At 34.5% G+C, this 22,520-nt stretch overlaps 1 long non-coding RNA gene across 1 annotated transcript; it reads left to right on the top strand.

The window, feature by feature from the left end:
• Window positions 1-4,904: 4,904 nt before the first annotated feature.
• Window positions 4,905-5,901, top strand: LOC130054369 (uncharacterized). Its single transcript, XR_008802679.1, has 3 exons — window positions 4,905-5,031; window positions 5,237-5,308; window positions 5,558-5,901. It is a non-coding gene; the product is annotated as an uncharacterized LOC130054369 (long non-coding RNA).
• Window positions 5,902-22,520: the final 16,619 nt, after the last annotated feature.

Raw genomic sequence — 22,520 nt, 5'->3', positions numbered from 1 at the left:
CACTGTGCGATAATATCGCTATTTAGAGCATACTTGGTTGAAAGGAAATGTAAACAGGGTGTTTTAATTAATTTCATATTGTTTTACGTTCCATTCGAGAATTTTTCACTCAAATAGATACGCCACCATTGTTGGCGAAGGGGTGCAAAATATAGGCCTATGCTAAAGAGTTTATGTACGATAGCCGGTTAGGTTCATTTTCAAAAGGTGAAAAAAGCCCATCTAAATCGATTTAGTATATCGTTATAACGAGTTAATTATCTCGTTATAAGGAGTTAGTATCTTGTTATAACGAGTTAGTATCTCGTTATAATGAATTAATTATTTCGTTATAATCAGTTAGTATCTCGTTATAATGAGTTAGTTATCTCGTTATAACAAATTCATTATCTCGTATATTACATAAATATTGCATGTAGTTGAGGGTAACATTGAAAATTTTCACCCCGAGAAAACCATTATCAACCGAGGCGTAGCCGAGGTTGACAATGGTTTCTCTAGGGGTGAAAATTTCAATGTTACCGTCAACTACATGCAATATTTGTTTTCTTATACTGAATGTTATGTAAACTGGAAAGCAGAAAAACTTACGTCTGTTGACATTTGATCAATCACTGTCATGCGATATTTCGTATTTCGATGCGGGTACTGGCGTTTATTACAAACGCTCAAACGACGTCGTCTAGCAATCTACGGCGAACCGTACGCGCATAAATTTGACGCATGTGATAATTTTTTATAATATCACCCGTTGTCAAGTACTGTTACCCGTTGCTAGATACTATCACCCTGGGGCGCGTGTTTTTTGTTCTCAGAGGGTTGTTTTTTCAAATGCTTCTCGACCAATCAGGTTCGAGTATTTTACATGAAAGTATAATAAAACGAGTTAGTATATCGTTATAACGAGTTAATATATCGTTATAACGAGTTAGTTATCTCGTTATCACGAATTAGCTATTTCGTTATAACGAGATAATTGTCTCCTTATTCTGAATGGTATGGTGTTTTTGAATGAAGGGATTTGTCAAACCTCTCAATATTTTTTTCTTTAAAAATAGGTTTTATGAAAAGTATCGGCTTCATGGCATTATGAAATATGACATGCTATGTACAGTTTATGAGCTGTGTTATGGAAGTTTATTTTGATTTTATTCAAAGTACATGTTATTCATCAAGTATTATCAAAGAAAACTAGATATGGTATCCATGGAAATATTTCCCTTGTGCTATTTTTGCCAGGATGCATTGAAAAACGATTTTGCTCCGGTTTTTATTTGCACAATACTGATTATTGGTAGTCTAAAGTAATACGTAAATTCACGTAACATTGGATTGACCCTTTTAGGGTATTAGCGAAAATAAATCAGTTGCGAAATATACCTACCTAACGTAGTCAATTTCAATGTTTTGAGATAAATTATCTTAGCGATCATCACCATAATGTTTAGGCTTTATTTTGTACCTATTTATCTTAAATTCAGAATCTTTTTTAAGTTTATTTGCATTATTTTACTAATATCTGTCAGTATGTATGTTCTATGCTGGCCCATATTGAAAACTAGTGTTATCGCTAAATATATAATCCTGGATAAATAAAGGCCTTATTATTATTATTATTAATATTATCAGCATTGTCTATTTCTCTTCTTTTAGTTTGCAATGCTACGTTTTATGGAGAAAATTGTTCTGTGCGATGTAATGAGAACTGTGTCAACCAGTCATGTGACCATATCACAGGCAGCTGTACATACGGATGTAAACCGGGATGGAGGACTCCCAACTGCACACAGAGTAATTCTTAATACGGTGTTTCTTGTTAATATTCTTTGCATCATATAGTTTTAAAAATATCCCCCAAAAAATCCTTTTCAGCCTTGGTATTTCATATGATAGCCAATTAGTACAAAAAATGATCAATAAAGTGCAAACATATATTTCCAAAAAGCTTTTGTATGATACTGTCAACTTTTAGAATACAAATATATGTGCGCTTTAACTATATATGACATACATGTATATTGAATGCTGTCTGACATATTTCATACCAACTGCTAGGCCGTTCTTTATATAATAACAATGTTAACGGATCGTGTGCGTGTTCCTCTGGGTGGTCAGGGTCCCCTAACTGTAGTGAAAGTAAGTGTCTAACTTATATGTTGCCAACAAATATTCTATTTTTGAAAATGTTCTATCTCTGAGCTTTTCTGATCCCCGTTGTCCGTCGTCTGTTCGTCCGTCTGTCTATCACAAAATCTTGTGAACGCTTCTCCTCCTATATCGCGCTTATCGGATAGACTTCAAACTTTGTACAATGCTTAATTACCATTTGTAGATGTGCACATTGGTGGGACAGGAGGATCCAATTATTTTTCTAAAAGTTATAGTGGATCTAAGAGGGGTGGAGGATGCATAATGGCTTGTGAACAATTCTCCTATATGGGTTATCTGATATATTTCAAAATTTGTACAAAGCTTCATTGCTATTTGTAAATATGCATATTGTCGGGACAGGAGGATCCAATTATTTTTCTAAAAGTTATAGCAGATCTAAGAGGGGTGGATAATGTTAAAATAGGTTGTGATCACTTCTCCTATATTGCTTATCCGATTAACTTCAAATTTTGTACAATTATCGGAACAGGAGGATCCAATTGTTATCCTTGAAGGTATAGTGGATCTGAGGGGTGGAGGTGTAAACTAGTTTGTGAACACTTCTCCTATGTGGCTTATTGGAGTTCATAATGTTTATGTTCCTGCTCATGCTTACTCCTCCATACCATGCAGTACATTAAGGGGATGAGGTTTCGTTTGGAGCACTTTCAATTTAGGGAGCTGGGGAGAAATTTGTTTTTCATAAAAACTATCTCTAGTTAAATATTATGTTTGTAAGTCATGGTCCCAAAGTAAGTCATTCCTTGGTTTCATGAGCTGCAACGCATGAGAGCTACGACTTACTGGGTCAAGCCTCAAGATCTTTATCATCACACGTTCTACATTACATTTCAAATATGTCCCATGTCTTAGATTTTCTCCTCACGTACTAAGAATCACAATGTGGCTATCGATCGAAGTAGAATCGTCTTATATATCTACATAAGTTATATATTTACAATCACTTCGTCAAGTTACATGTTCCACTTGAATTTGTAGACGTAAGATAGTGTGTACAATTACTTCATGCAATCGGTTTTTACCAAATTTTCAAGATTGTATTCATTAAAGTATATCAAACTTGATAGTTCCATAAGGTAATTAAATCATTCCAAATTCTGTGAAAGGTGAAGATAACGAACAGTGATCAATCTCATAACTCCTATATGTAATACAAAATAGATAGTTGGGCAAACACGGACCCCTGGATATACCAGAGGTGGGATCTTGTGTCTAGGAGGAGTAAGCATCCCCTGTCGACCGACCATACCTGCCATAAGTCCTATATCTTGATCAAGTAAACTGAGTTATCTGTAGTCAAAATCAGTGAGCTAAGAACGGTTCTCAATCGAATTCAAAATTGTATCGTGTAATGTGCATTAATGAATAAATTATGATAAATGTTAGCATTAACTTTAAAATTGCTAGATTTGATTTGTCATGGAAAGTCCAAAAATATATAAGATTTGATATTAGTACATCAGACGAAATATCCTCATATTCGATTCAAATTCGTTTCTGTGTTATAGATTTTGTAGAACTTGGATTGTAAATCACTAGTTATGCTAAATATACCAAGTATATACAAAAAAAAAACGTACGATAATATTTTGTAATTGTCCATATGCAAAAATTTATATTTTTTCACCGCTGAACGTTTGAAAAGGGGAAGAAACTCCGTTTGGAGTTATCTTACATTATCCTTCTTTAATATACCTAATGTTAAGCCCGGGCTCCGTTCTCGGTCCCAGCGTGTCGTCAAACCATAGACATTTTCATAGATAGTGCGTGATCCTTCGCCAAGAGTCATAACACTACCTGCTGTGCCCGTGAGCACCATGCATAACTCAAAATATTAACACTTCATCTAAAGTTGTATACGTCTCGACAGGAGTGAAAAATGAACAAATCGGACGAGTATTTGGACCCGTCCAGGTTAAGGATGAAATTCAAATAAATCCACCATGCCAGATTATAGTAATGGGTCAATAGTTCAACACCTATCAAAGGAATGTATTCTATACCAAACAGTATATTTTTCGATGTGTTTTGTTTGTAAGGCCGTGAACGCCGAAAATATGTCTAAGTTTGAAGCCCTTCATCGGTATTGGTGACGACTCCATATGTGTGAAAATTCTCGAAAGGGACGTTAAAACAAGATACAATCAATCTATAGTCAAAGTCAGAGTCTGAATAACGGCCTAAGAATTGATACGAAACACGTTAGACAGGATTAAACCTCATGACAGACTGTATTAGCAAACTAGATTGTTATAACTACCATAACATTTGCGAAATGCCGACTTTAAACAAGACTGTTGAAACACTTAGAACATAAACTTGTTTGTTATTAGCCTACCTCGTGTTAAAACTATCCATAAGCAGAACAAGCTCACGTGTACCAAATCAATTGAAAGACATAAACAACATACGCAGGTGATAATGAAGTATTGCTACATAGATATTGGAAGATAAGATGAAATCATCCCGTTTGTCATTAAGATGAGTTGTTGGTTTGCCGTTTACATCCATATTCAATGAAGTATTCAAGTACGAAGCAAATATGGAAGATTCTCTGTGATATCTTTTATTTCGAGTTAACTGGATATCGAATCGACATAGGTTGAAAGAAAATGGTGCTTTTTCAAAGTTTTCTCTTGTCTTAAACAGATAGGCAATCAAACAAAAACGTTCTATGTTAATTCTTCTCCGTTATCATACGTTTGAGAGAATATTTTCATTATCAGAATATTTGGGGTCCGGAGTTTCTGCAGCACAGTCCGATACGACAGATTCTGACACATTAACAAAAGTCGTGGGAGGGACGGTGGGAGCCGTGGGTCTTATTGGTATACTCATCACAGGGATACTGTATATACGGTATTTGTACTTCATCTATACGGTATATTTTATTGTTAATCTATTGACAAATGAATCACATAATGTATTTTTAACCATTTTCCTTTGTGAAATTTATACAGAAGAATGAATCAATTTTAAGGGATATGTTAAAATAAAATCGTTAAGACATTAACAATGAAATATAGACAAACCTTCCTCTCAAAACTAAAACTTCTTTCTGTAGATGGAGAAGAAAGAACACATGAAGACACGGAGACGGTAGCGTTTTCTTCTGTCCCAGAAACGTTAACAATAGGTAATTCTGCTGCTGTAAAGGATACCTTATTGTTAATAATATCAAGTACGGCATATCATATCAGCAATATTCATTATTAAGGTAACTATGTTAGAAATTTATATGTTTTAATCACTGATTTAGGGGGGGGGGGGTTGGGTTGAGCACAGGGAAAAGTAATTATTGTCGTGTTGCTTATTTTTCCTGTTGGCTTACATTAGCATTACATGTCGTAATTCAATTTCATGCAACATGTATAATATTTTACAGGTGCTAAAAGACATGAAGATATGGAAATGAGTGGAATCGGAAATCCTGGCTTATAATTAAAAACTAACGGGGAAATGCTAATGACGAATACTATAATAGACATATCTGTCTCAGATTTTGATACAGCAATATTCGTCTTGTCTGAAAATCAGAATGTCAAGTTCAAAGAAGAATACATGATATGCAACTTTTGATTAATAAAATTATGTAACAGATGACTCGTACATATGAATAGTTCAATTGAAATTAAGTGGATATTGTGCATGATTGTCTGTAATTTCTTGATATATGAAAATGATTTAGCAAAACGTTTTAGTATTATTTCTTTGGAGGCTTTAAACTGGTGGGGGTTTTGTTTGTTTGTTTTGAAAATATAACATATCTTAGTTTGTTCATTGTAGAGGTAAGTGTGGAATCAAGTCATCCAAGATACTGTAAACGTATTATATTTGGCGTGTACGATATTTGGCGGAAATCGTTTTTTCAACAAGTTAGCGTAGATTTGATTTAGCGCATTCCTGAATTACTTTAAAAATCTAGATTTACGGATGGCATTTAGCGATGTACTTGATTTAGTGGAAGCTGCGTTCCACCAAAGGCGCTGAATAGAATACACAGCCAAATGTAATATATTTACAGTATCTGAAGAAGACTTGTAATAAAGATTAAGAATCAGTCCTCACTATTCTGTACAGAAATAAGATATTAAATGTATTCTGTTAATGTTGCATATAGACTTTTATTGTATTAACATTATTTCTCTACATACACAATTTTATCGTTTCATTCACTGGTGTGTGTAGACAATTCCTAGAGGAGAACTACACCCATGTAATGAAGGAAAGAAACAGGAAAATGTTGCCACGATTTTCCCGTGTAAGTGTCTCAATGTGACGATCTTTGAACTAGTAATAAGTATTGTGATAAATATCAACAGTGTACATTTTGTTTTGAGTAGATGACCATTCACGTGTTGTTCTGGAAACATCACCAAAAGAGTCAGACTACATTAACGCGAATTATATTGAGGTCAGTGATTTGAATCCATTTTTATAGTGGTTAATGTTAATGAAGTACACAAATAAAACTCTGTATCGCCAAAGAAATAAAATCTACATATATAATGCAAATGAGTAGCCATCATTTAGTTTTTATACAAGAAATGCAGATTGAAATTGTTGAAAAATCAATGAGTTTATTCATAATATTAATCTTCAATTTCGTCATGGACACAGGATGTGCAAGGAAAGAAATTGTATATTCCTTCAGGATGTAGAAAATACATTAATATGAAATGTGAAAATAATGAACAGTGATCAATCTCATAACTCCTATAAGCAATACAAAATAGATAGTTGGCCAAACAAGAACCCCTGGTCGCACCAGAGGTGGGATCAGGTGATTAGGAGGAGTAAGCATCCCCTGTCTACCAGTGACACCCTCCGTGAGTCCTATATCTTGATCAGGTAAACGGAGTTAACCGTAGTCAAAATAAGTGTGTCAAGAACTGTCTAACAATCCGTATGAATCAGGTCAGACATCATTTGACCCAATGATAGGTTGTAATGACAAACTAAATCGTTATAACGACAATAGAATTTGCGAAATTCGGACTTTAAACGAGAATGTTGAAACTCCTGTACCATCAACCTGTTCAGTAATACATTTATATCCTATAATCACTGTACGTTGTCTTCACTTTCACACAGACACACACACACACACACACATACGTGTAACGCGTGTCAAATGAACACCTTAACTTCCCACCTGCAACTGAACACTTCTACAGTTATTGGTATTTTAGTACGAAAATTTACTATTTGGTACTAAAAACAACATAGAAGACATTGCTGCGGTCGAAATTTGTGAAATATCGTTTTATTCACTCCTTGAATTTTTGCTTATCAAGTGAACACTTTCCTTTACACACGGTCAATTGAACACTTTCCTTTACACACAGGCAATTGAACACTTTCCTTTACACACGGGCAATTGAACACTTTCCTTTACACACGGGCAATTGAACACTTTCCTTTACACACGGGCAATTGAACACTTTCCTTTACACACAGGCAATTGAACACATTCCTTTACACACGGTCAATTGAACACTTTCCTTTACACACAGGCAATTGAACACTCTAGCACACACGGGCAAATGAACACTCTGACACACACGTGTAATTGAACACTCTGACGCACATGGCCAATTAAATACTCTGATACACTCAGCCAGCTAAACACTCTGATACACACGGGCAATCAAACACTCTGAAACATCCAAACAATAATTCTCACCACGCTAAATAAATAAGGCCAAATCTCTAAAGCTTACAAAAAAGCGTGAAACGATGACATAAATCGAAATTGGGATGGGATAGACAGGGAATCCACACATTTCGTTGAAATTATCGCCGCAAGAAAATAGAAACTAAAGGGGGGGGGGTAGTATTGATTGGATGATTGATTATATATTTTACGTCCCGTCGAGAATATCTTATTCATATTGAGACGTAACCAGCTTTAAGCGGAGTACCACGAATTTAGACCTATCCAATGTATCCATAGGGTTCAGGGTCGTAGCAGTGAGGGTTCTTTGAAATATCGTGCCAACACCTACTACATGTACGACAAGGGATATACGTTTATAAGGTCACATCCAAAAGATCCGTGATTCTCACTTCTAAATGTCGAGCGTTTGGCGAAGGAGCAATTAACACTACCAATTTTAACGTCTTAGGTTTGACGCATGAACGATGCTTGAACTCACGACCTCCCGGTTACGAAGCGAACGCTCTACTATTGAGCTACCGCGACCGGTCGGGGGGAGGGGTAGTAGTGTCCATAATGATGACTTTTAATGTAATAATAACTTATGATAATCATCATTATTATATATATATATATATATACTTCTATGATTATAGACTCCCTCGTTTGCCAATGCATGCTGTACGGGCCAGACTCTGTAGTAATTCGACCAAAAAGTATGATAAATAAAATCAAAATTCTGTAATACAGTGCCTAAAGGATCTAAAACAAGTATTCATAATTATATAAATTTTTTTGTATCACTTTAAGTTTTTTGTTGACTTTTGACATGAATAAAAATTAGATATCTTTGTAAAGAAATGTTACGCGATATCTTAATTCCACTCTAAAAGGGAAAAATTTCATGAACATTCTGTTTATATATGTAACTACATAGATGTGACCTTACAGAAAACTTTAATCAAACGTTGCAAAAACCGTAAATTCTTTGAAAATCCGGTTTATAACACCAGTTTATATAACATAACTTCAGAATCAGGATTTGTTCCCGGTTCCTTTATATACTGTTACAAAAATATCTACATGTTTATGATATGTACATGCACATTATGTCAATTTTGACTATCATCTCACCTTGAAATATGAGGACAAAATTGTAATAGAGAACCCCCAAAAATCACGATTTTGCTTCATCTTAGATATTTTTGTTTAGAGATTTCGTGCCTTTGGCACTCAATACGCCCTTCCCTAAACGTGTTACGTGTTGGACACCCCCCCCCCCCCTCATTAACCACGTCTGAAACACACCGACAATTGAACCTGGTACACTGCGCATAAATTGAACTATTATAACGAAAGGTAAAATTCAAGTTACATATTTGTAAGTTTTATTGATGAACTTAGTTCAGTCTCGAAGGGCAAGTAGAGATTTAAAACATTCCCTGAACATTGGCAATTCGCGCCTTCGAATGAGAAATAATCTCCCTCATAAAAGTGATTTGGACCCCCACTCCTTTCCCTACCGATCTGAGGACAGAGATGACCAATTGCAAATTCAAGGGAATATATTACCTTTTGTTTTTGTTCAAAAACTGGACGTGTCCTCTCATGACCTTTATAATACAAATTCACCAGGTTGATTTTTAAAATCTTATTAATGTTTTACATAAGCTCAAATTGAAGTCCAATAATATACGCGCATCAAATCAATTATCGTTCTCATTAATTCAATTGATGCGCACATCCATGTGGTGGAAATATTGCTCGCAAAAATTAATTTAGAGCTCTGTATGAATGATTTGATTATCTCTTTTAATTCAATGGAAGATCTTTTTAATTATATATACAAGGCTATTTCATAAGCATTTAATGCACGCATCATTTTTTTTTTTTAAAGAGCAACAATTCAATTAAAGAAATCATTCAATTGTGGATATCTTGAATTGAAGATTATATCTCAATTAGATAATCTCTCTAAAATAATTATTCCACGCATCAATTTAATTAATGATATCATTAATTCAATAGAAGAGAGCAATAATTAAATTATTGTGCACATTAAGTGATGTTAGCATTAATGAATTATTGCTCTCTTCAATTGAATTGTAGCATGCATTAATTCTATTGTTGGTATCATTAAATTATAATTCATTTGAGGAGAGCAACAATTAAATTATTGCGTGCATCAATTCAGCAGAATAAATAATGATATCAATAATTCAATTCATGCTCGCAATATATATAATGCAGAATTGAAAATATTAATTATTTGAAGAGATCTTTGATTGCGTGCATGAAATGAATTGATAATATCTTCAAATAATTAAAGATATCTTCAAATATTTGAGTTTGTTAATTTGGCGCTCCATAGATCTAAAACTATTCCTAGTGGATTCTGGTGCTTTCTGACTCGAGACATCATAACAGCTCTTGCCACAAATGAATCTCACCATACAAGTGATAAAAACACACTTGAATATGTTTCAGAAAAATAAAGATCAGGTGGGTCGCATATACCTATAGCCACCTCTCTTTTAATTTCTTCATAGGATTCATATACTTAAAGGGATTTTTCTCCTTGAAAAGGTGATATTTAAAAATATGTCACTTTTTAAGGAATTTTATAATCCCCCAATAGTATGTACCGGGGTAATTTCTAAACTGTTTGGTGAAAATGTTGACAATTAAGAATCAGCCACTGGTTATCCATGTGGAATTTAGCTATCTCATATGAATAAACTCTTGATTATTTTACTACAATGTACCATATTAACCAATTTCGGAAATAATTCCTTATTTGTCTTAAATTTTGATTTGATATAAAGAGCAAACTGAAATGATAAACCAAAGTTCACATTGAACACCAGTGAGGCAATTGTATACAAATATCAAATTCATATATTACAGAATTCATTAAGATATTTGAATTATTCTAATCTTTTAATGTTCCATGGTAGCAATGAAAACAGCAGGTCTTTTATTCTCAGTCATATACTTATATTACAGGAGATGTTATATGTACAATTAGTGTATATATATATATACATTATATATGTAATTGCATGTGCCAAAAAAATGTATACATACATGAGTAATTCAACCACAGACATATCAATAAATTTGCATTTAATACATTGAATGTAGTCCTTTGATTAAATAATCAACACAGATGGATCCATATGATAATACATGTATTTGTAAAAGGCGACCCAGTGGATTGATCCTATCCAATCCTCTAAACTCTAGGTCTCGTTTTAGGATCTCATCCCATGTCAGCTTTGGTCTACCTGTGAAGTTCTTTTCTGTTGATCATGATGCATAACATTCTGACAAATCTGCAAAAATATTTAGAGAAGTGATTAGTAAAAGGTCTTCGTAAAAGGTAGCAAGAAATGTACAATTAGATAAAAATCATAATTTCTGTTTCTACAAAGTAAGTGTTTATCAAATGATCAGCTATAAATATTAATTCACATATCAATTATCATTTTTAAAGATTCAAAGTGATACAGATATCATAAACATTTTATGACAAATATATCATAACTTCAGATTGTTTTTATGAAAAACAAATGTATCCCCAGCTCCCCAAATTGGAAGTGCTCCAAATGAAACCTCCAACCCCTTAATGTACTGCATGGTATGGAAGATAAAGCATGAGCAGGAACATAGACATTATGAACTCCAATAATTAAGCCACATAGGAGAAGGGTTCACAAACTATTTTACACCCTCCACCCCTACAATCCACTATATTAGGGACAACATTTGGATCTTTGATCTGTCCCTGCAATATGCACATCGCAAATGGCATTGAAGTATTCTACAAAATGTCAAGTCTATCGGATAAGCCGTATAGGAGAAGTATTCACAAGCTATTTTAACATCCTCCACACCTCTCAGATCTACTATTAACTTTTAGAAAAATAATTGGACCCTCCTGTCCCGACAATATGCACATCTACAAATGGCAATGAAGCATTGTACAAAGTTTCAAATCTATCCAATAAGCCATATAGGAGGAGAAGTGTTGACAAGGTATTTTACATCCTCCACCCCTCTTAGATCTACTATTAACTTTTAGGAAAATAATTGGATCCTTCCGTCCCACCAATATACACATCTACAAATGGCAATGAAGCATTGTACAAAGTTTCAAGTCTATCCGATAAGCCATATAGGAGAAGTGTTCACAAGATTTTGTGGCAGACGGACAGAAAGTACAAAAACAACATATCTCCCCTGAAAGAGGGGAGACATAATTACAGTACTGCAGCAATATTTTCACTGTATTTCAGTTGGAGGCTGTCAAAATACAAATTATCAATATACTCTTAAGGTGCAAATCAAAACTTGTATATATATACCTTTTCTCAATACATTTTAATGAGTTTTATTTCATCTCTAGTGGACTCTCTTTAGGACTGGCTCATTTTGCTGGGAATATGGGCATCTAGCTATCCTGGTACCATGCTCTTTTTAATGAATATTGTATTTTCTAGGTTATGTCAAAGCCACTTTTTCTCTTTGATGCAAAATTATGTTTGACTGAAATTAAAGTGAAGGTTATTTAACAAGAAATCTAGTAGACACATTCAAGCAATACCTGTTCCCTACCACTACTAACTATATATTTATTCAACATATGTTCAAATTCAATGGAACCACTGAACTTCATATACTATTTTGTCAAAATGCACAGTATTAATGAAGAGGATGTTACAACTTACATATACCAGACGTATCATCAATGTTCTACCTAATATATTAATATCTGCTCTAGAACCTGATTTTCATGCACCCATGTTATGATGGACTGTATTATGGTATTTATCAAGCTCTTTCATCTGTCTGTTAGCTTTTTTAAAAATTCAAAATCTTAGTTTATCAATCCTTATACCCACTCAGGTGATCTAATCAGTAATTTAAAAAACTGATTAATCTTTTTGAACATCATATCTAGCAAAGATACTTACGTACATATGTAACTTTAAAATGATACTTATGCCAAACAGCGGTTTTAATGCATATTTTGAATTAACATTTTCAAACTTTAATGCGCATCAAATATACTTCGTAGAATAGATATAGGCCCCTGCATAATGACAAATTTGGGTCACATGCATCATACCCCTGGTTAGCTATAGATTTATATTTATGCTAATTTTGATTGAAAAACTAATTTTAAAAAACTTAATTGATCGCTAAAAATAGTGAACATTAAGTCATTAGAAAATGCCAGATGTAGATCTGTGCTCTGCAGAGACATACTGGGTCATATATGCATAAAGAAGAAAAAAAAACTATAAAACAATTCTCTTTGATCCACTGTAAATTGTAGGAAAATATTCGATCCCTGGGTCAGAAGAACGTGAACAACATTAAATGATAATGAAGTATTGTACACAATGGCCTTCATTTTTGCAGTTACTGCCATTACACCGGAAGTAGGGGGCGTGCTTACTGATGGGGTCCCCCCCCAAATGTGGCCCCATCCTACCCCCGGGGGCCATGATTTGAATAAACTTGAATATGCACTATGTCAGAAAGTTTTCATGTAAAAATAAGTTTTTCTGGCTCAGTGGTTCTTGAGAAGAAGATGTTTAAAGCTTTTTCATATATATTTGTATGTAAAACTTTGATCCCCTATTGTGGCCCCATCCAACCCCCGGGGCCCATGATTCGAACAAACTTGAATCTGCATTATGTCAGGAAGCTTTCATGTAAATGTCAGGCCATCATTAAAAATATTTTTGTTTGATGTACTCTGACTTACATTTTTCAAGGTGGGTCGGTAGGCAGGGTTTTTTTTGTTGTTGTTTTTTTTTAACGTCATGGAAATTTGTAATATTTTCTTTTAGAATAAGGAGAATTTTCTATTTTTCAAGGGACCCCCCCCCCCCCCAAAGTTTTAAATTGCTGGAAAAAATGGTCGGGTAGGAGCAAATTTGATTGGTCGGTCGGAGTACATCAAACAAATCAATTTTTATTTTTGGCCTCAGCTTTTCTGGCTTAGTGGTTCTTGAGAAGAAGATTTTTAAAGTTTTCCCCTATATATTTGTATGTAAAACTTTGATCCCCCCTTGTGGCCCCATCCTACCCCCGGGGGCCATGATTTGAACAAACTTGGATCTGCAATATGTCAGGAAGCTTTCAGGTAAATTTCAGCTCTTCTGGCCCAGTGGTTCTTGAGAAGAAGATTTTTAAATGACCCCACCCTATTTTTGTGATTATCTCCCCTTTGAAAGGGACATGACCCTTCATTTGAACAAACTTGAAAGCCCTTCACCCAAGGATGCTTTTGGCCAAGTTTGGTTGAAATTGGCCCAGTGGTTCTGGAGAAGAAGTCGAAAATGTGAAAAGTTTACAGACGGACAGACAGACAGACGGACTGACGACAGACAAAATGTGATCAGAAAAGCTCACTTGAACCTTTGGTTCAGGTGAGCTAAAAATCAATTAAAATATGCAAATTCATTTTTGGGTTGAATGGATTAATTGTTACACAAATTTACTGCATGTATATGTATCTATAGTTTACAAATCATTACATTTTGCTAAATGATATAATTATTCTACATATATCATCTAAGATTTTAATTATACAAAATAAGATCATATAAAATCTGTAAATAAATTATGGATCAACAAAATTATTAAATACTAAGATCTGCTTTCATATTTACTGTACTTAAGGCCACATAGAATTTCATATTTACAGATTATCATCCACGCCCACCCCTCTCAAAATTATCCACCCCATTGTTCTTTATTCTACCTTTTTTTTTTTTTAAAAGAAATTGAGAACAAATATTTGGCTTGTATATCAAACATTTAGAGCATTTCAATGACTGACCCTAACATTTTGGCATGTTGTGGTTATATTTGACATGTTTCTATTATAAGGGTACCCAAAGATGTGGTAGTTGTGAAGGACTGTTGCAGTGTGATATGCATTTGGTCAAGTGACTGCACATGTATGCCTTGTTAAAATTGATTAATAGAGATGCTATTGAATGTGAAAGTATGCGATACCATGCCATTTCCCAAGTCTGTGTTTGGAACTTTTATTATTGAGTGTGCGTGTCTTAGACTAGAAGAAGATGATGGCAAACTGAATTGAATAATGTTAAGCAAAAGAACTACAGTACAGTGACTGTTGCTTTGTGGTACAATGATGGTAATTATGACTCATTAATTAGCGGATACGGCAATGGCATATCATGATCCTGCATAAACTGCATATTCAAACAAGAGGCCCATGGGCCACATCGCTCACCTGATTCACCTTGGCCCATATTTAAAGATTTGTTCTACATATTCGCTTCTAAAACTTTGATCCCCATTTAAGTATTGTGGCCCAACCTACTCACGGGGCCATGATTTCTCCTACCTAAAATCTAACTCCAAAAAACCCCACACAAACATAGCTTGTAAAGGGGATAGGAGGACGTGCCTGGTGTTTAATAATTCAATGTGTACAGGCATTAGAAAAATGTGTATATGCAAAAACATACTTTAAATTGTATGCAAAATGATACCCATGTCTAGTCCTATTATAACATTGGAAGGAAAATTTGATCTGACCACCATTGCTACACGACATTTTAAGTTACGAAAAATAAAAAAATTACATATGAACACCTAGGTTGTGTCAAGCTGAGTGAGCAAGTTTGTGCAGAACGAACAAAAATTACACCAAACACAGCGACACCTTTTCGAAATTTTATTTTTACAAACTTGAATCTGCACTACAGAGCTGTATGTCAGGAAGTTTTCATGTAAATTATGTAAACTGCTCTGGCCTAATGGTTCTTGAGAAGAAGATTTTTATGGCCCCATTCTACCCCAGAGGGTCATGATTTTAACAAACCTGAATCTGCACTATGTCAGGAAGTTTTTATGTAAATTTGTACTTTCCTAGCCCAGTGTTTCTTGAGAAGATGATTTTTAAAGATTTTCCCTTTATATTTGTATGTAAAATATTTGATCCCCTATTGTGGCCCTATCCTACCTATGGGGGTCATGATTTGAACAAACTTCAATCTACACTATGTCAGGAAGCTTTCATGTAAATTTCAGCTCTTCTGGCCCAGTGGTTCCTTAGGAGAAAATTTTTAAATGACCCAACCCTATTTTTGCAATTTTGTAATTATATCTTCCCTTTGAAAGGGTGTGTGGCCCTTTATTTGAAGAAACTTGAAAGCCCTTCACAAAGGAGCTTTTTGTCAAGTTTGGTTGAAATTGGCCCAGTGGTTCTTGAGAAGAAGTCAGAAATGTGAAAGTTTACAGACAGACGGACAACAGGGGATTGGAAAAGCTCATTTAAACTTTCAGCTCAGGTGAGCTAAAATTACTATTATTCAAAAAAGCGCAAAAGAATGTTCAACTTCAGTGTTACATGAAAATGTACTTCAAAATCACTTAAAAACAATTATAATATTGCTGTATGGAAATTTTCTGTCCAAAGAAAACAATGTAAAAAAAATATGAAGTAATCTACACTCTACAGTAACATGCGAGTACAATGAACGGGAAATATATATTCTGAAAAATAAAAAATACACCATCTGCCCCATTTTTTTCCAAGCAAGGATGGAAATCTAAAAAATGATTTTATGACTATGTGGCCTAAAATATTTTGTATACTTACTAATTTCAAAACTCGAAAAGGAAATGTTATCCATGTGAAGCACTCTGTTCATCCTCTGGGGAAGACAATCTTTGATTTGCAGTTTGTGTCATGACTACACCATGATATCTTCTAATCTCGTCATACTATCAGAAAGTAGTTTTGGCAGTTGGCAAGTGTATCAATGGTGTAACTTCTTCATAATCAGATCTTCTATACTGTGTCATATTCAGCATAAAGTAACAAGGGCTATCATCTAGTTCTGAGGTACTGAGGAAGGGCTGTTTTTCTCAACACAGCCTTTCTTCTGGTATTCTTAGGGATACTTTATTCATCTTTTAATTACATTTCCTTCTTGGAGATTAAAAGTTGAAGACCACTGAAAGAAAAAGAAGTGATTTAATGAGTTCCATGTACAACTGTAGTTTATCGAATGTGCTGACCAGAATATTATCTAACTGTAGCCCCCCTCCCCGATCAAGCATGCAATGTCATACATGTATCTGAAATCAATACTTATAAAAATTAATTAAAATTAAAATGTTCAAATCTACAATCTTGTTACACATCTCCTATATTTTTTACTTATCATAACTTTGAATTTTTAATAAGTGTCCTTTTGTCCACAAACTTTAACAACCCCTCATAAACAATTTACAAATATGATATCAGAAATAATAATCTAAAAACATTATCCTGTTGTTCATAGATGCCATCAACACTAAGAGTATAACAAATAACAAAAGCTCTCCTGACATTGTCCCATTCTGAAAGAAATGATGTGCTTATATCCCCAAAGGCAGGGGGTTACCCAGAATTGTGTCTAGAGAGAGAGGAATATTATTTATGGAATTAACCAAAAATTAGTTATAAATTTTAAAAATTTTTAGCTATGAATTCATGTTAAAAAATTGGTAGCTCAGTGGTAACAGAGCATTTGCTTCATGATGAAGAAATCATGGTTTCGAGCCATGCTAATGTACTTTATTTAGGGTGTAAATGTAGGTAGTGAGGTGAATGCTCCATTGTCATATTTAGCATTCAAAAGAGAAAGTTGCTGATCTTTCAGATGAGACCTTTAAACACCACATGCATGCGTCTAAATGTGTCGCACTTCATATTACTGAAATATTCTCTACAGGTATTATACTAAAATCAAACAAACACATATAATCATATACATGTTAAAAATCTTAATTTTAGAAATTTCTTCTTCTGACAAAATGATGCGCAAGCATGTATATGGAAGCTATGCCACTATATGTCATGACACTGTACAGCTTGATCAGTTTATACATCACATAAACAATCACAGATGTAAACAATCAAGAAAAACTCAGTACACAACATCATCCCTTAATTTGGTATTGTAGCTGAAGATCATTCTTCCAAGATCGAAATGCAGCTTGGAAATGATTAGCGAGGGTTGAATTATTCTTAAAAAGTAGATTGAAAGCAAAAGGTAACTGACAAAGTTACCAGGAGACAATAATCCATACATCGTTCGAATTTCCTCCACTGCCACCTAAAGTGCACGTGTAAACCACGCGTGTGACACCACAGCCCGACAGGCTACATTGTAAACAAGTAAAACGCATTCAGAGTAATAGTTTTACATATCATATTCTCTTTGGTTTATAGTCTTAGTAGTTACATACCTATGCGGTACGCCTGTACCATGTACATTTGCATCCTCAGGGATTTCAACCCGGACAAAGTGGAACATGCCAATCCGAATACACATCTTTCTTTTTTATTTTTGCATTTTTATTTATTTATCTATTTATTATTTATGTCATGGCGTTAGAAAAAACTTCAAAGTAGGGAGACAGATGTAAAGGGGTATACGTTCCAATCATCCAAAAAATGTGCCGTGTGGGGGGGGGGGATGGGGTGGGGTAGGGGGGTTGATTCCTAAGGACCTGGCGCAAATCTTTTTGTGAAATTCTATCCAATATCAATATGAATTGTTAGTATACAGAGTACATTAACTGCAAAGATTATATTTCAAAAAGAAAGAAAAAAAACCAAACAGTTCACGCAGATTTATCACTTTTATCATCGAAATTTTCAGTAACTCGGGTACTCTGTCGCTTGCACATAACACGATCGGTATGAAACACCATTTAATCAGTCTATGTAATAAAAAACCCATTGATAATATGCAAAAAAATTCTTTCAACCGTGTTTACTTACCTCAGATGGGCCAACTTCTTTCCCTGGAAAACTCCATTATGATGATATCACAAATGACGTCATTCAAAACAGAGCATGCGCACTTCGAAAGTGTGTTAGCCATGCTCGCAAGGAAAAAAGATGGACGAGTGCTAAATCTTTATACACCTTTACACACATCTCATAAATCCTGTTAAGTAAACACTTCAGGATTTTGATGGTAGATGACCTATTTAATGATTTTATGCTGATTTTTATAAAAATCCAACTGAACACCACCATTTCCGTGTTCCTTTGGCCGACTCCGTGTTGATTTACACGTGTGCCTTCTTATTCACTGGTTCAATTGACAGGGCTTACACACACACACACACACACACACACACACACACACACACACACACACATACACACACACTTTTCCAACCGATGATTCATTTATGGCGACCACTTCCTCGGAATGTTTTAATGGGTACATTTTACGAGTTCCTTGTCCATATTATAGATATGCCTTACTTTTGATACTATTGTACATTATAACTTTTCACAATATAGCTTTAATTATACTACATATCATGAATACGATTTTATTACCATTATATTTAATGATACTGAAAACCACAATTACAAGAAATATACTTTCCTGAAGAACTCATTAAGATCAGATAATGTTTTGTTTAGTTGTATATATGAAACATGATGAAGTTTTGCTACACCAGTTTTATGAAGTGCTATCACCTTTCCCTTCATATACTTTCAAAAACAATCTTTCAAGAATATGAGTTATCGCGTAAGTTTTGAAATAATGGTTATTATTGTCCAATGGTATTTGTTCAGTTTGTAATGATGGCTGGTATGGAAAAAACTGCTCAACACGATGTAATGAGAACTGCGTCAATCAGTCATGTGACCATATCACAGGCAGCTGTACATACGGATGTAAACCGGGATGGAGGACTCCCAACTGCAAACAGGGTAATTTTAAATTTGACGTTTATTGCTTTTCTGTTGTGTATTTGTTTTTATGCTCGGCATCTCTTCAAATCTTAGTTCTTTTAAATAATAGTGTGTGCATAGTGTGAGTTTTTAAATGTGATAAATAAAGAAGTAAAATATATAAATAAATATATATTTCTTAAATCTGGTATAGGTTATTCCAATGCTTATTGAACTACTTCATACATTGCATTAATACAATAAGGATTAATTCTTTACTAATTATTTACAAAATTCGAATTAATCATATGATTGGAATTTTGTATCTTTATAATTTCTGTGAAGAATTGGATACATTTTACCAAGTTACATACATACATTGTACATGTATAGCCAATGGAAGACAATATATAAACATTTTATTTTACTTGCAATTTGTAAACAATTAACAATATAGTGTGGGAAAATACTTTTCCATGAAACTGTCACATTTTTAAAATACAAGTACAGATGTCTTTATCTACGTCTTACCTTAATGTTTATTGTCATGTAGGAAAAGCTGGAGGGAGAAATAATTAATTTGATATTGTTTCACCTTGATGCTATTCTAGAATGCTCCATGGGATCCTACGGCAAAGATTGTGGAAATCACTGCAGCAGTCATTGTAGAAATATGACATGTAATCACATCACCGGATCTTGTCCGGAGGGCTGTACATCCGGTTACTTAGAGAGTTTCTGCAACAAGGGTATGTAGTCGTCTAAGAATAGTAATTTTACACTTATTATGGGCGTCAAGTTATATGCAACTTTTGGAATGTAGCTTCACACATATATAGACTTCGAATTCTATTTCATCCTGCTCACAAGCACTAAGGACCTTCCATCCATAATCGACTGAGTTATGAAACTGGCTAAATACAAAACAATGCATTTTGAAATAGGTCCAAGTAAACGTGATTGTCCTTTACCTGAAAAATTTCAATTCAATTGATTGATTCACCAAACATGTTCGCATACAATCAATCATGCTACACAATGAAAGGTGGAGATAACGAACAGTGATCAATGCAAGGTGAATATAACAAACAGTGATCAATCTCATAACTCCTACAACAATACAAAATAGATAGTTGGGCAAACACGGACCCCTGGACACACCAGAGTTGGGATCAGGTGCCTAGGAGGAGTAAGCATTCCCTGTTGACCGGTCACACCCGCCGTGAGCCCCATATCCTGATCAGGTAAACGGAGTTATCCGCAGTCAAAATCAGTGTGCCAAGAACGGCTTAACAATCGGTATGAAACACGTCAGACAGCATTTGACCCAATGCGAGGTTGTATTGACGAACTAGATCGTTATAACGACCATAGAATTTGCGAAATGCTGACTTCAATTGAGACTGTTGAAATCCCTGTACCATCAACTTGTTTGTCAGTAGCTTACCTCGATTTAAAAACTGACTATACCCAGAACAAGTTCTTGCATATCGAATCAGTTGAGATATATAAACACCTTATGCAGGTGATAATGGAATATTGCTACATAAATGTGGGAAGTTGGAATCTCATAACTCCAATAAGTAATGCAGAATAGCGAGTAGTTGACCAAACACGGACCCCTGGACACACCATAGGTGGAATCAGGTGCCTAGGAGGAGTAAACATCCCATGTCGATCGGTCACATCCGCCGTGAGCCCTATATCTTAATAAGAAAACGGAGATCATAATATGGGATATATAATGCTGATAAACTAAATACTTTCAGTGTGTATATATATATATATATATATATATATATATATATATATATATATATACAGTGTGTGTGTGGGGGGGGGGGGCAGTTAAATCTCCGATATAAACTTCTAGAGTGCTCGACGTGGCCTCACGGAGGTACATAACATAATGACCAGATCAATTTCAACCACATAATATGTATCAATTATTTCTCTACAGGCTGTTTCGTAAGAGGATAACTCCCCCTCACTCGTCAGGAGAAAACTGACATCTACATGACTGAGTACATGTTACACAGAAACATACTGAATAGTTGCTAAGCATGATTACACACAGGATTGAGTAAATAGAAATTTACGGGAATGACGGCAAGTACTGGCAAGTTCTGAATGCTTATTCAATGAAGATTTTTCTGGATGACATATTATAAAGAATTTCTCTAGAATACATAGGTTGCACCTTTTGCAATATTTGAGTATGATGATGTTTTCAATGTCCATATGGACATTGAAAGATAAAAATATTGACTACAAAATAACGTGGGAAATTTTAGGAAAAACATCAATATACGTAGTTCTTCAAGTAGTTGTAAAATATGCTTTCATTAATGTCTATTGATGAAAGATTTAGTTTATTTCGTAATCTTTTTATTTGTCCCTGCCAATTTCCCTGTGTGCCAGTATCATAAAGGCTATCAATTTCCAATTTTGCAGCCATAAGTATTGGATTTCTACTGCTATATTCATCATCATAGATTTTAGTACCACTTATGAGACATAATGATATATATTAGAATACTAATGTCTATGCTCAGAATAGTGCATGGATCCATAATCATATTCATGTATAACAATGTATCATTTACGTTGTTGACTCAGTGGTAAGGATTTTCGCCTTGGGACAGACACATTGTCGGTTCGAGCCCCGCTTCTGCCTTTGTTATGTCAAACGTAGAAATAAGTATTGAATGTCCCTTCGCCAAACATTCGGCATTTAGAAATATAAGCCGTAGGTCTATCCGATGAAAACTTAAACATGGAGGTTCCGTGTTGCAGCAGTCGTCGGCACGTTAAAGAACCCAGCTTGGGACGCCTGACTTTGAGTCAAGAATTCTCGAAGGGACATGATAAAAACAGACAAAACAAATCAAAAAACCGAAATAACGTTCGTAATGCACAGTACGTGTTTTCAATGTTTTCATTTAT

The sequence above is a fragment of the Ostrea edulis genome, chromosome 4 (genome assembly GCF_947568905.1).
Source record: "Ostrea edulis chromosome 4, xbOstEdul1.1, whole genome shotgun sequence".
Taxonomy (NCBI): domain Eukaryota; kingdom Metazoa; phylum Mollusca; class Bivalvia; order Ostreida; family Ostreidae; genus Ostrea; species Ostrea edulis.
This window is presented reverse-complemented; position numbering and strand designations above follow the sequence as displayed.